This window comes from Paramisgurnus dabryanus, chromosome 8 (assembly GCF_030506205.2).
Source record: "Paramisgurnus dabryanus chromosome 8, PD_genome_1.1, whole genome shotgun sequence".
NCBI classification, from domain to species: Eukaryota; Metazoa; Chordata; class Actinopteri; order Cypriniformes; family Cobitidae; genus Paramisgurnus; species Paramisgurnus dabryanus.
The window spans coordinates 8,002,224-8,015,265 of NC_133344.1; the positions used below are offsets into that span (position 1 = coordinate 8,002,224).

Here is a 13,042-nt window from a genome sequence, read left to right on the forward strand (position 1 = left end):
CAAATTTCCACAGGACAAGAACCTTAGAAATCATGGATTGTTAAAGGAAAACACCACAGTTTTTGAATAGTTTACTATGTTCTTACCTCAACTTAGATTAATTAATACATACCTATATTTTTTCAATGGGTGCACTTAATCTTTGTACAGCGCCTCGTGAATGTGTTAGCATTTAGCCTAGCCTCATTCATTCCTTAGGATCCAAACAAAAGTTTTATTTTGTGCCACCATACTTACTCGTGTAACTACTCATGTAAAAGTCTTTAAATAGGAAAAACATGGAAGTATTTGGTGGCTTCTAAATTCATCCCTGTTTGGAATCAAAAAAAAAAAGAATGGGGCTAGGCTAAATGCTAATGCATTCACGACGCGCTGTACCAAGATTAAGTGCACGCATTGAAAAAGATAGGTATGTATTAAAGGGACTGCAAGTAGGATTTACCCCCATCTAGTGGTGAAATTGTATTTTGCATTCAAACGAACAATGCTCTCTAGCGCCTCGCCTTTCCAAATGCGCGTTGCAACTACGGTAGCCGTTATGTAATCACCGATCTCCTTGTCCGTTGCAGCTGGTTCACGTGTTCTGATTAAATACGCGTTGTGGAAACGCGTTGGTAGGCTAGTGCTTTTTGTCCCTCTCTGCTATTATAGTTTATCAATATGGCGAAACGACATGGAAGCCTCCTTGGACTTACCCGTCCAATGTAAGTAAAGAAATTCTAAGCTTACAAAGAAAAGTCAGATCATTGGCAGAGGTCATTTGAAACCAACGAGGACATATTTATGAAATTATGATTTTGATTAATAAAACACTTAAAACCCTACTTACTGTCCCTTTAATTCATCCAATCCATAGTAAAATATAAAAAAACTGTGGTGTTTTCCTTTAAAATAAGTAGGGACATATGACCTAATTTTGAGATAAGAGCAGCGCAATGTATACATAAAATCTGTTTGTTATTAGCCTCTTGGCTAATCATACATTTTTTATTTTGTTAGCATGCTTGCTTGGTTTTCTGTAAAACACTAATATTGTCCAATAAACAAGGACGTATCTCCAATTCGTACAGATTACAAAAAAACGCTAAACTTTAAAACTTTCCTCCGGTAAGTTTTTTTAAGCACATTGACCGAAATCAACAGAAGCTGGATTCATTTTTAACTAAATAACATTTGTACACAACTTTAGGGGTTCATATGGGGTTTTACCTCTAACAATACTTGCGCAACGACCTATCACGTAAGTAGCTTGTTATCAAGTCAATCACGCGTTAACTTCGTTATGCTTTTTCGAGACATGAACATTGACTGAGAAAAAACATGGGACATACTGTTATGATCTATACAAACTGGAGATGTTTACTTAGTTGTTGTCATAAAATATTGTATAAGTGTTTAAAAAAAAAGTAAACATGCTTACAACATGAGAAATTAGCGATTAGCCAACAGGCTAATATCCAAAATCGATATTATATACACAATGCGCTATTGTCATCTCAAATTAGGTCATATGTATTTCCTGTGTTTTGATGGTTAAATTACCTACATCCTGATACAAAACAGAAAGTTTAAAGCTCACGCTCTGGACGTCCATCCTTAACAGCCTCGTTTTGGAATCAACATGGCGGCGAACTAAATAATGGGTGTTTAACACGGTACGCAGCAAGTGGCCAAATAGCAGTGCGGCTTCAGCTTTTCTCGTGTAGTGGAAACATTTTATGGAAGCGCCATGATTCTGGGTGCACATGCTAGGTGTGCGGACCGATTCCGCTTCACTTCTGTATTCGCACCCGTTTTGCCGCCTTCCGATGTCTTCTACTGACAAGGAACTAAACACTCGCGGCTGCCACGTACTGTGTGAAACGGCCGTGAATTGTATACCACTGCTACAGGTGTTTAAGATTGCAAACAAATTGCATCACTTGTAAATGTGCATTGCTGTTCTAAGCAAATACTGGAAAAAACTAATCACAGGAAGTAACATCTATCTGGCAAGCACTTAAATAAACCTGCACACTGACTCAGACATCAACAACCTGAGATTGAGGTGTTATTTGTATAGTCCATCTGAGAAGAGCAAGCTCATTCCTCATCAGCCTCCTCCATGACATCTGTGGCCTTTCAGAACAGCCAGGAACCAGAGGAACCACACACTTAAATGCCTGAGAACATCCTAACCACGACCGCTCTTGCATGAAACCAAACCCCCAAACGGAGATGTTTCGAGGATTGTGCAGATAACAATCAAGAGATGAAACCAGCGGAGAATTACAGACATTCGTTTAAAGATGCAAAACACATCAACTGGATGCGGGCCAGTGTGGGGACATCACTACTACCCTGTGTACCAGAAAAACAGCACAGTTGAACCAAAGCCAAGACACACATCTAGAAAAACTGAACTGGCTTGATTGCAGAATCTGATGCTTTTCACACATCCAGATCACACACGGCTCTCAGTAACAGGTTCTGCTGAATATTTAGCAGCTAGATGTTAAATGACTCAAACTAAATCAAGACATATCCACCACAAAGCACACAGTGCTATCTATAGGTGGAAAAACGTTGCGGTTGCTCAAACTGAGAGTTCTTTGTCTAACGGATTCTAAAACTGTGTAAAAATTTGGATTTTCTGCATAAGATGGCAAATTAATAAAAAACAAGTGGCAACCAATAGATTAAAATAAATGAACAGTAGTCAATTAAATAATAAATTAATACACAAATAAATACATTATTATTATAATTATTATTACTATATTTATTTTTAAAAAATATTATTTTTATCATCATCTTCTTCAGCTTATTTGGTTTTTATTAATAAAATATAGAAAACAAACAAGTATAAATTATCATTTTAGTACAGAAGTTTTATAGTTATTTCATAATACCAAATTCATAAACTAATGCCAACAAACTGGACCTTATTGTGTTAAAACAATTCCTACCCAAAGGAGTACTGAAATTTATTAGGATTAATTTTGATAATATCGCGGGCCTGTCGAATGCTTTATTCTGATTGGTTGAGAAATGTTCTAAAGGTAAGTATTATTTTAAAATAATTTTTTTTTTTATAATTCAAGGGCGCGTTGTCAATTATTTCCTACTTCAATTTTTCTTTTTGCCGATTTCACCTCTTACAGAATATTTCAGTCGTCATCTTAATAGTGTTGGGCAATATGCCCAATTTTGAGATCGTCCTATCGTCAGCCTGTGAGATTGCCAATACACAATAGTTTCGGGGGGCGGGGCAGTAGTATTTGTTCATTTTTTACTTATTTATGACAAGTCACTTGATTGGTGGACAAAAAAGAAGCAAGGGCAACACTGTCATGACCGCAAAATTCTACCGTGTCATTAAGTCCAGGCGCTCTAAAATTTTCTACGTCCCAGGGAGCAGGAACAACAGAACTGCTGGTTTTAACCCTCTGCGCACCTAACAACCAGAAAGAAAATGTCAAAGTTGCGCGTATTACAAGTTCAGGTGCTAGAAGGAGTCCATGCCACGCGCATTCAGTCCACGTGCGTGCAAGAAGGAATCTGTGCACATTAAAAGCTCTCTCGCGCAAAATGAAACCAAAAAAACCCTCTCATGCGAGGAAAAGCATGCAATGTGCATGTTAATGTGAAACTATGATGATAATAACTATCGCCAACTATCTTCATGAAAGCCCGCCATTAGCTCTATGTCTGACAATCGTTGATACACAATACTATCACAACCCTACATCTTAAAAAATGCAATTTCACCTACTCTCCGTTCAATCTTGAGATATTCAAAATCCCACTTCATCCTTAGTGATGTGAAGCAGATGAAAACAAAAACAAAAAACTGACAGTACAACTACTGGCTAGATAAACTAACCAGCAATGCTCAAAATCTCTAACACAGAGTTTTAAAGGGCACAAAACACTTCACAAACCTTGTAAATTCATTTTAACACTAATTTCCCATGAGGCACTTGGTGCAGGCAGTCACATGTTTCCTTTCACACATGAATACTCTTGAGTTCACACCATTAGAGGTAACAAAACAGAAACCACAGCAACCACAACTTCCTCCTGCTTACAAGAGCATGACAGAGATACAACCAGAAGAAGCCGAAAAGATCTCTGCTGGGACTCTTTAATGTATGTCAATACAGGTCAATGCTGTAAGTGTTGGGTTCATTTGGGTCTCATAAGTAAAACTTTCTTCCCTCAATTGGAACTTCCCCTTCTCTCAAATCCTAAAATCTGCTGATTTTAAGGGGAAAACGACATGGACCACAAACCAAACCATATGCCATGTTGGTGGGGTCAAAGGTGACGGTTTTAAAGAGTCCCTGGGCAAAACGGCCATATTGCTTTTAAACATCTGATAAAGTACTTGTCTCTGCTTTCTGATGTATGGAAAACATCTACACATGCACCGCCTACTCATGTGCGACTTAAAATTATTGTATCAAAATAATTAAAGAGAATTAATCATGATGAAATATCAAATGAAGACCTGGGGTCAGATCACATACACCCCACACCATCTGATCAACAGTTGACCTTTTCTCATCACTCATGATTACAGAATAAGGATTGTTATAATGCAGCAAAACCATAAAAACAACTAAGACTGAACATCAAAACAACAAAAAACTGAGCATACCTACAGAATTTATATTCACCATTCCCAGATATTTCCAGATTCCTGTGGGAACCCAACCTCAAAAATGTTCGCATTTTCCGAATTACTTTACTGCTTGTTGGACTTTTACAGTGGTGGCTACTTCAGTTCTAGCTTGCGGTAAAAGTTACGTCAAACAAAACAAATTCAATTCGACCATTTTACACACCAGTCAGGCGGTTTCTTCCTGTCATAAGTGGGCGGGCACTGACCGCGATTAGCTGCCAAGTTGACCACACATTGCTGATGTCTGTCTTTACAATTTCAGCGAGGCAAACTCACAATAGCTTATGACACCCTTTGGGTTACAGGCCACCCATTAAACAACCACCCTGACAGAGTTTATTGGGGTTGATCAGTTAAGTGTGTCTTCTGTACTTTTTATGATGGGTAGCATTACTCTAGATGTAAATGTTGTCTAACACTGCTTAAAAGCAGTAATGCTTTAGCTTGAAAACGAGTGATCCAAGAAACTGACAAAAATGTACAGTAAAAATATAATGATTGGCTGTGAAAAGATGGATTTTAATACTCTTTGGGGTCAGTTTATTTGTTTGAGTTTTCAATAAAGCAGACAAAGGGAAACCCTGGACCCTCATGACTATGTGCTAGCTAGGGCTGCCACTAATGATTTTTTCTTAATCGATTAATCGGCTGATTATTTTTCAGATTAAATCGACTAATCAGAAAAAAAACTTTACTCAATTCAATTTTTCACTTATTATAGCTAAATACGGCACTAAATTAAGATATTCACATGTAGAAGTGTACTTTTAAAAGTAGGAATGCATCGATACCACTTTTTTGGAATACGAGTACGAGTACTTGCATTTTAGTACTTGCCGTTACGGAGTACTTAATAAAAAAACATGATTTAAATTTACAGGTAACAGCTTTAGTCATATAATTTAACAAAAAAACAAAGGACTAGTTTTCCAGTTTGTTGTAAACTCTGCCTCTTTGGACAACACAAGAGGCATTAACCCCTTACACGCCGCTCAAACATAGACATTTCTCAGACCATGGTATCGATTCCAGGTATCGGGGGACTTTTAACGAGTACTTTAGAAGTATCGGTATCGGTGCATCCCTATTTAAAAGTGCAAAAAAGCGGTGAGAAGAAGCAGCGTCTCATAAGTGTGTACTTCGCGTTGTATGCTTGACTTTGCACACGCAGCTTGCGCTATATAAGAAACAGCACCTGACTTATAATTATAAGTAAACAACTAGCGCTGTATAAAGCGGACGCGTGCCTACACTGTTCGATGGTGATGTCACAGACAAACTAATCGGTAATGAAAAACTTCGATTATTATTTTATCGATTAGTTGTTGCAGCCATAGTGCCAACTACCAAAATATAAAGATAAATTCATTCATTTTGATCATAATCTAGCTAATGTTTAAAGCAATAGGAAAAATGTCATAAGACACAACATCAGTCTCAACAAAAAATCTTCATGGCCCCAAAGGCTTATTTTTCTTTCAGCAAAATACACTTTTCCATATACTTTTTCTTGTTTCGCTGAGAGACGTGGCCCTTTTAATGGTATTGTGTAAGCATGGTATTGACATTATGATCTCATCTTGTGAATTTGGACCAAAGAACATTTTCAGAGTTGCATTATGATCACAATCTAAGATTACAGCTTTATGACAGACTACACATCCATGACCAAACGACAAAAACTTCCTTGAGGCGAGACCCTCAGGTTGGTTATGCGTGCTGACGTGATCGAATATCTCACATTGACTCAAGCATACGTGCTAGGTGACATACAATCGTATTTGACCTACGGCTGGGTGAGTGGGGTCAGAAAATGTGCACTATGTAATGACTCAGGGCTTATAACTTTTAAGAATCCATGGAATCAGGAACTTATTCAAGGTACAAACCCTAGACCAACACTACACTTAATCTTAAAGGTATTTTACTTCATGAATGTATAATTCCACGAAACCAGTTTCATTATGACTCGTTTACATATAAACATCATTAACATAAACAGGATACATAAAAGGAAGTAGACATACATCAAATTTTTGGTTTGCATGCTTCTTAACTACTTAAAAACTAGTTTAAACCAACATCCCAATAATAATAATAGAAAATGAAAAAGACATTACTCATTATTATTCATAAGAAATATTACTGATTTCAAAGTTCCTGATGTTTACACAACGTTATAGCACTAACTAAGATAAAACATAGATGTGATAAGCAATTTTAACTATCAACACACCCTTATTGTAACTACAGTGAAGAGAACTGGAAGACCTATTATTTCCGGTAATATTGCGAGAAATGTATCTGATAAGTTTCTTTGACACAGGTGACACAACGGCCTCTATGACCTCATAATGCATCATAGCGTGACTGCATCTACCAGTCCCTCCCACTCGACGTTTTCAATGGGACACACCTGAACTCTTTCCAAACACACACGGGAACAATCCAGAATTGGACATACTAAGCAAAATTCAATTCATGTTGCATATGATGCATCACCTTTTATACTTACAACAATGATCTACTGACTAACTCGACGTATTTCTTTCTGGGACACGGCAGAAAGCAAATCTCTAGGCTTGAATCCGAACAAACATTATCGCATTTTCATAACCACCTTCCATCTGTTTCAATATCTACTTGCAGTGTTTGAACATTTTTGTGACTCTTTAGTAACCACTCCATCAAATAAATGAGTGTGAGAGACTGTGCAACAATACATGTGTCAAAGAGAAACGCAACACAAGAAGGACACATCCCCATGACCTTTGATAAAAATGTCAACACCATCTAAACACACGTGACCGCCTATAGAAATGATCTGCAAACTAACTCTTGCATGCACCGCCTCATTTAGCAGGGAGATGGGCAAACAGGGAAAGTGGGATTTGATTATGTAGCTTTTGTCATTAACAATCAACATGCAAAAATTGATATTAGATATAACTTGTAAAACGTTTCATTTTAAAGTCACCATGAACGGAAGTAGCATCTGTTTTCTTTTACATATTGTGACGTATATCAGAGTAAAGTGTTATTTATAGTTGTGCGTAGGTTATATAGGTCGTGCGTAGCCTGACACGCACCTCGCACATTTTTTTTAATAACGCATCGTTTTATGCACTCACAAGTGCTGTCATTGGTCAACTTGGTGGGCAACGATTAATCATGATTAATCGCATACAAAATAGAAATTATTGCATAATATAAAAAATAATATAAGTGTGGGCTGTGTGTGTAATTATTATGTATATATAAACACACACACACACACACACACACACACACACACGTATGTATTTAAGAAACATTTTTGTGTGTATATATATTTATTTATATTTTCAAATATTCTATATTATATATATAAAAAAACATTATATAAATAAATAAAATGATGTGTTTAAATATTAGGGCTGGGTATCGAATCGGATGTTCCAGATCGATTCAATTTCGATTCACAAGCTATCAAGTCGATTCGGTTTTCGATTCCGTTTCTCAAACCGGCTTTATACTCGATTCTCGATTCAACTCAATGAATACAGATTTAATACAAATACTATATTAATAAAAAAATAACAGTGAACATAAGTTTACAAGTAAGTAATAAGAAATTAAAAGCCACAACACTATCGTTGTCGTCTTGCTTGCGAAATCTAAAATGCTTCCATAACTCTGACTTTTTATGTTAAGGTGGCATCAACGTCAATGAAGCACCTAAAACCGCCATTTTAAGCACTGAATGAATGAATGACAGGCTCTCCTCTCACTCCTTGGTAACATAGCGCAAGGCAAAAAAAGAGTAAAATCTAGTGAAGACGACTAGTAATTTGATTAATGTTAATCTTACGTTTAATGTTTTCAGGAACAAATATGGGGAAAAAACGATTCTGCTCTTTGAGAATCGATTTTGAATCGACCACGTAAAAAAAAAAACGATTAATCGAAAAATAAAAATAAATTTTGCCCAGCCCTATTAAATATACATAATTAATCAAAACACACACATACACACACACACACACACACACACACATATATATATATATATTATGCAAAAACTGTTATTTTGTATGCGATTAATCGCGATTAATCATTGCCCACCACTAAAACGTTTATGACATCCGTCACAGCCATAAGTAAAATGGCTTCAGAAATAAGAAGAAAATGTAGAGCTGGACTTGATTTCGTCCATTAAAAACTGATTGGATCGTTGGAAGGTGTTACTGATGTCGCTAATCGTTAATTGATGCAATCTCTGAAACAAGTCTCAGATAGCCCCGACCTCATGTGATTCCTCACTACTGGAAGTTAAGAGAGGTCGTTTCGATTAGAAGATGAGGTTCTCGTTTTATTTTTAGTCACAGCTGACAAGTAATTTATAAAGATATAAAAACTAATCCTTTATAAATTTCAGTTTTAATGGTGACTTTAACAGAAGCTCACATGTACAGAAGTGCATATGAAATGCACACTCACTCCACAACTCAACGGCGGTGTGAAAAACCACATTAACTGCCTGTTCAATGATGCTATTGAGACTAAACCACAGGAGTGAAACTTGCAACAGTACAACATATTCTTAAGCCAAGTGTTATGTTACGCTACACAGAAACAACAAACACTGTTACAAGAAGCACCATTATTTTCATACAAAGGTGCATGCTTTTTCTGGTAATTTAACCTGCGGAGGTGACATACAGAACACAGGATTTTCTGTGCATTTACACCCTTAGCATCCTGCACTTACACAGGGTCTCCATTCGCATGAATAACTGACTTTTAATTTGCATAACAGAGTCCTAATTGCTCCTTCAGTCCGACTGTCAGCTTCACTGATATTGCATTTGCATGTGTAGTTACAACACTAAACATTTGCAGCTCATTTCACGGATCCAAAGACAACCCAGTGAACACAAACACACAAAATGTTAATGCAAAACTTGAACTTGTGTCCCTTTACATGCACATATAACCCAATGCACACATTTCTTTCCTGAATTAGCCTAGCTGGAGCCATTTGAGTAACTGTTTGTTACTGATACTAGCTGCTCTGTTGAGTCGCATTATAAATATTAATATGTTAAGAGCACGACGGACTCAAATGTGAGATTGATGTTAGCAAAGTCACACAAATATTGGGAAAAGATGCTCATTTTTATATGGATACTTTTTTATATTAGCGAAAAAGGAAGCAAGTGCATTAATGCAGATTATATTTCGACAAAGTCGGGGAGGACCTGTGATCTTTATTAATGCTCCCACTTGGAACCGAGCTATTAAATACCAGTAGCATTACTAAGATCAAACAGAGGATCTCACACGGGAACATATGGTGCAAACACAGTCAAGATGAAAACCTTGCTCATATAAACAAAACACTTACAACCGGACACAACAGCGACCCTGAGGCAAGGCTACTGTGATACCGCAAGACGGCAACTACAGTATTCTGTCTGTACCAAGCCAAATACAGTAATGTGATGAGGCAAATCAGACTGTATACAGGTGTAACAGATTGTAGTGTTTCACTTCTGTAAGACTTTAAAAAGGCAGGTGAAACTAAAAAAAAAAAAAAAAGGGAGACCTTTATACAGAGCCAAATCTGCTATCAATGGTAATCTACAACAACAACCTTTCATTCAAAACCTGATGTCCCAACAGATTATAACTTTGTCTGCATTAGTGGTTTCACTGGTTGCTTATCTGGTTCTTGCAACAGTAACGAAAGCGATAAAGCACCCGAGGCCATGCGATTTTATCATGAATTACTTTATCACATGGCTACAACTGCTTTCACAAAAAGACACCAAAGTTAAACAATTAAAAAACAACCAGCTGATTTAAAAAAAAACTGTCTCACAACTTTTCTAAAGAGTCGTGAACAGTGTCCAGATATTGTTATCATCACTTTAAACTACTTCCTTTAAAATACTGCAACACATCTCTTATCAAACACTACACCAAACCGCATAACTACAGCCAGTGAAACCACTTTATTTCCATGCGCATCTGCCCAGCCTTTCAACCAAAGCAGGTTGTTTAATGCAGACGGAGACACTTAAAAGACCTTTTAGGCATTTTGGGTGGAGCAGACAGGCAAGTCCTAGCTGGTCACAGGGTGTTTGGCACTCGTTGGGGAGTCATTTCATGACAGTCAGTCACAGTTAAGGGGGATGGCTGTGGGATAATCACACACACGCCTTGTTTCGGGAAAACAAAATAAGTGAGATGCAAAGTACTTGTAATGAAACTCTGAAGAGATAAAAGACGTGAAATGCATTGGTTTCAGACATTATGAGTGAACTTCGGTCAGTCTGTGAATATCCGCCCCAATGCAATAGAAATTCCACACCCTTGATCGAAAATTAAAATGATGTTTAGCTCAAAAATATATTAATTTGAAATTTATGTAGGACTGTAAACTAGGGATGCACCGATAGGATTTTTTGGGCCAATACCGATTTAAACAGACAACTTCTGGCCGATACCGATACTGATATTAAACACTTGAATACAATACTATACAGTTGGTCTATTAGCTAGTTTATTTCTGCATCAAATAATTTTTACTGAACATGGATTGGATCTAATTAACATTCAACTGACCAACATAATAAGAGAGGCACAAATTAAGCTAAAACAAATATAAGACGACAGCATGACAACCTTCAAAGGTGGTTTTTGCTATTCAGCATTTATTTTATTAACTCATTTTTTTTTTTTACATATAATGGATTTCTTTATGCAGTTAATTAATAAATAATCGGTATCGGCCTTTCTCGTGCTATTGCCGATATGCCAATAGTTTCAAATTCATCAAAAATCGGCCGATACATCGGTGCATCACTACTGTATACATTATTTTCATAGAAGGCATGTAATATTTCTGGTAAAATATGTATTCATTCAACTTTTTAAAGGTGCAGTGTGTAAATTTTAGCTGCATCAAGTGCTGGTGAATTGCAACTAACGGCTCAGTCCACTGCTTACCCCTCGTTTTGTCATTTGAGATAACTTAAGTAAAAAAAAGTTTGACCATTAAGGGTTTCTGTAGAAACCTGGCGGCACAAAATGGCGACTTCCATGTAAGGGGACCCTCTGTTATGTAGATAAAGTCTCATTCTAATGTAATAAAAACACAACTGATAATATAGCTTTGTATATTATTTAGCATTTCTTTCAAAAGATCCTTCTAAAAATTACACACTGCACCTTTAAGAGTATACTAATAGCATACAGATGACCTTCGTACTGGCAGCCATGGACTAAACAGCCAATTTTAATTTCACAAGGACTTTAATTGTGTCTAAGTAATTTTGCACATACGAAAATAAAGTGTCATTAAATAAGGTAAGACTAGAAAAGTTTAAAAATTCATTTCCTCTAAAAATCTTCGTACTATGTTTGGATTGCACACTCCCTTTCCACGAAACCCCGCCCCCAAAGACATATCAGCAAACCAGACTGATGTGAAATGACTGACAGGTAGAAAACTACTTGATGGCTGAAAAAGTCCAGGCTATCAACCCGACTCTTTATTTCTGTTTACAATACCCAGAGACTGGTGTAATGCCAGGATCACTGTAGTGAAAACTATCAGGTATTATATGTTTGGTATTCAAACACCTTTAGATGTTTAACTTTATTGCTTCAGGTTTTCCTCCACTGAACTTAATTAAAACCCTGTTTATTGGTCAGTCACGGGCTGTGTGTGTGTAAACGTGGACAATCCCGTGCAGAAGGGGGTCAAGTGGGTTAATCATTGATTCTTATTATTTTTTATCCCGACCAAAGTTTGAACCTCTCCCGGTCTCTCCGTAAAACAGACCCCAGTTCAAATGCGCCCATGCCCCCCTGAGAAATCCTGTCAAAAACGCAAATCAGTCCTGACTTTGCCCGGGAGGACACACACCCAAAACACGTCATCCAACCCTGAAGCATTCCTCAATATTTCTCACTCACATTCACTTGTGTATAAAACCCCAGGGCACCTTCATAAAAAGTGGAAACACTGCAACTTTATTGCACGAACTAAAAGATTTTCCGTTTATCTTTTTTAAGCTTATCTTACACCCACACAGCAGCAGATAAACTCCAGAAACACACTTTCAACAGCTATTTCAGGCTCCCGTGCTGGGAAAAATCTACAGCTACTGCCATTTTAAATCCGGATGGCTGTAATAAAACCGAGTCTGAATGTTGCTTTGAGAGAAAAACAAGCAGTGGCGAATGAAACTGGGTCTAGTAAAACAGGTTCAGCCGTTACAATGTATTTCTCTCACACACACACAGACGCGCGAGCGCGCGCACCATAAAACATTTCAACACAGTGTAACGTTCCAAATGCGCGCTGCTGTTTCAAAGCACATAAAA

General features: G+C 37.2%; 1 protein-coding gene across 5 annotated transcripts in view; it reads right to left on the reverse strand.

Moving 5' to 3' along the window:
* The window catches only part of actn4 (actinin, alpha 4), a 53,693-nt gene that overhangs the window by 40,198 nt on the left and 453 nt on the right, over positions 1-13,042 (reverse strand). The gene's annotated exons all lie outside the window — the stretch shown is intronic.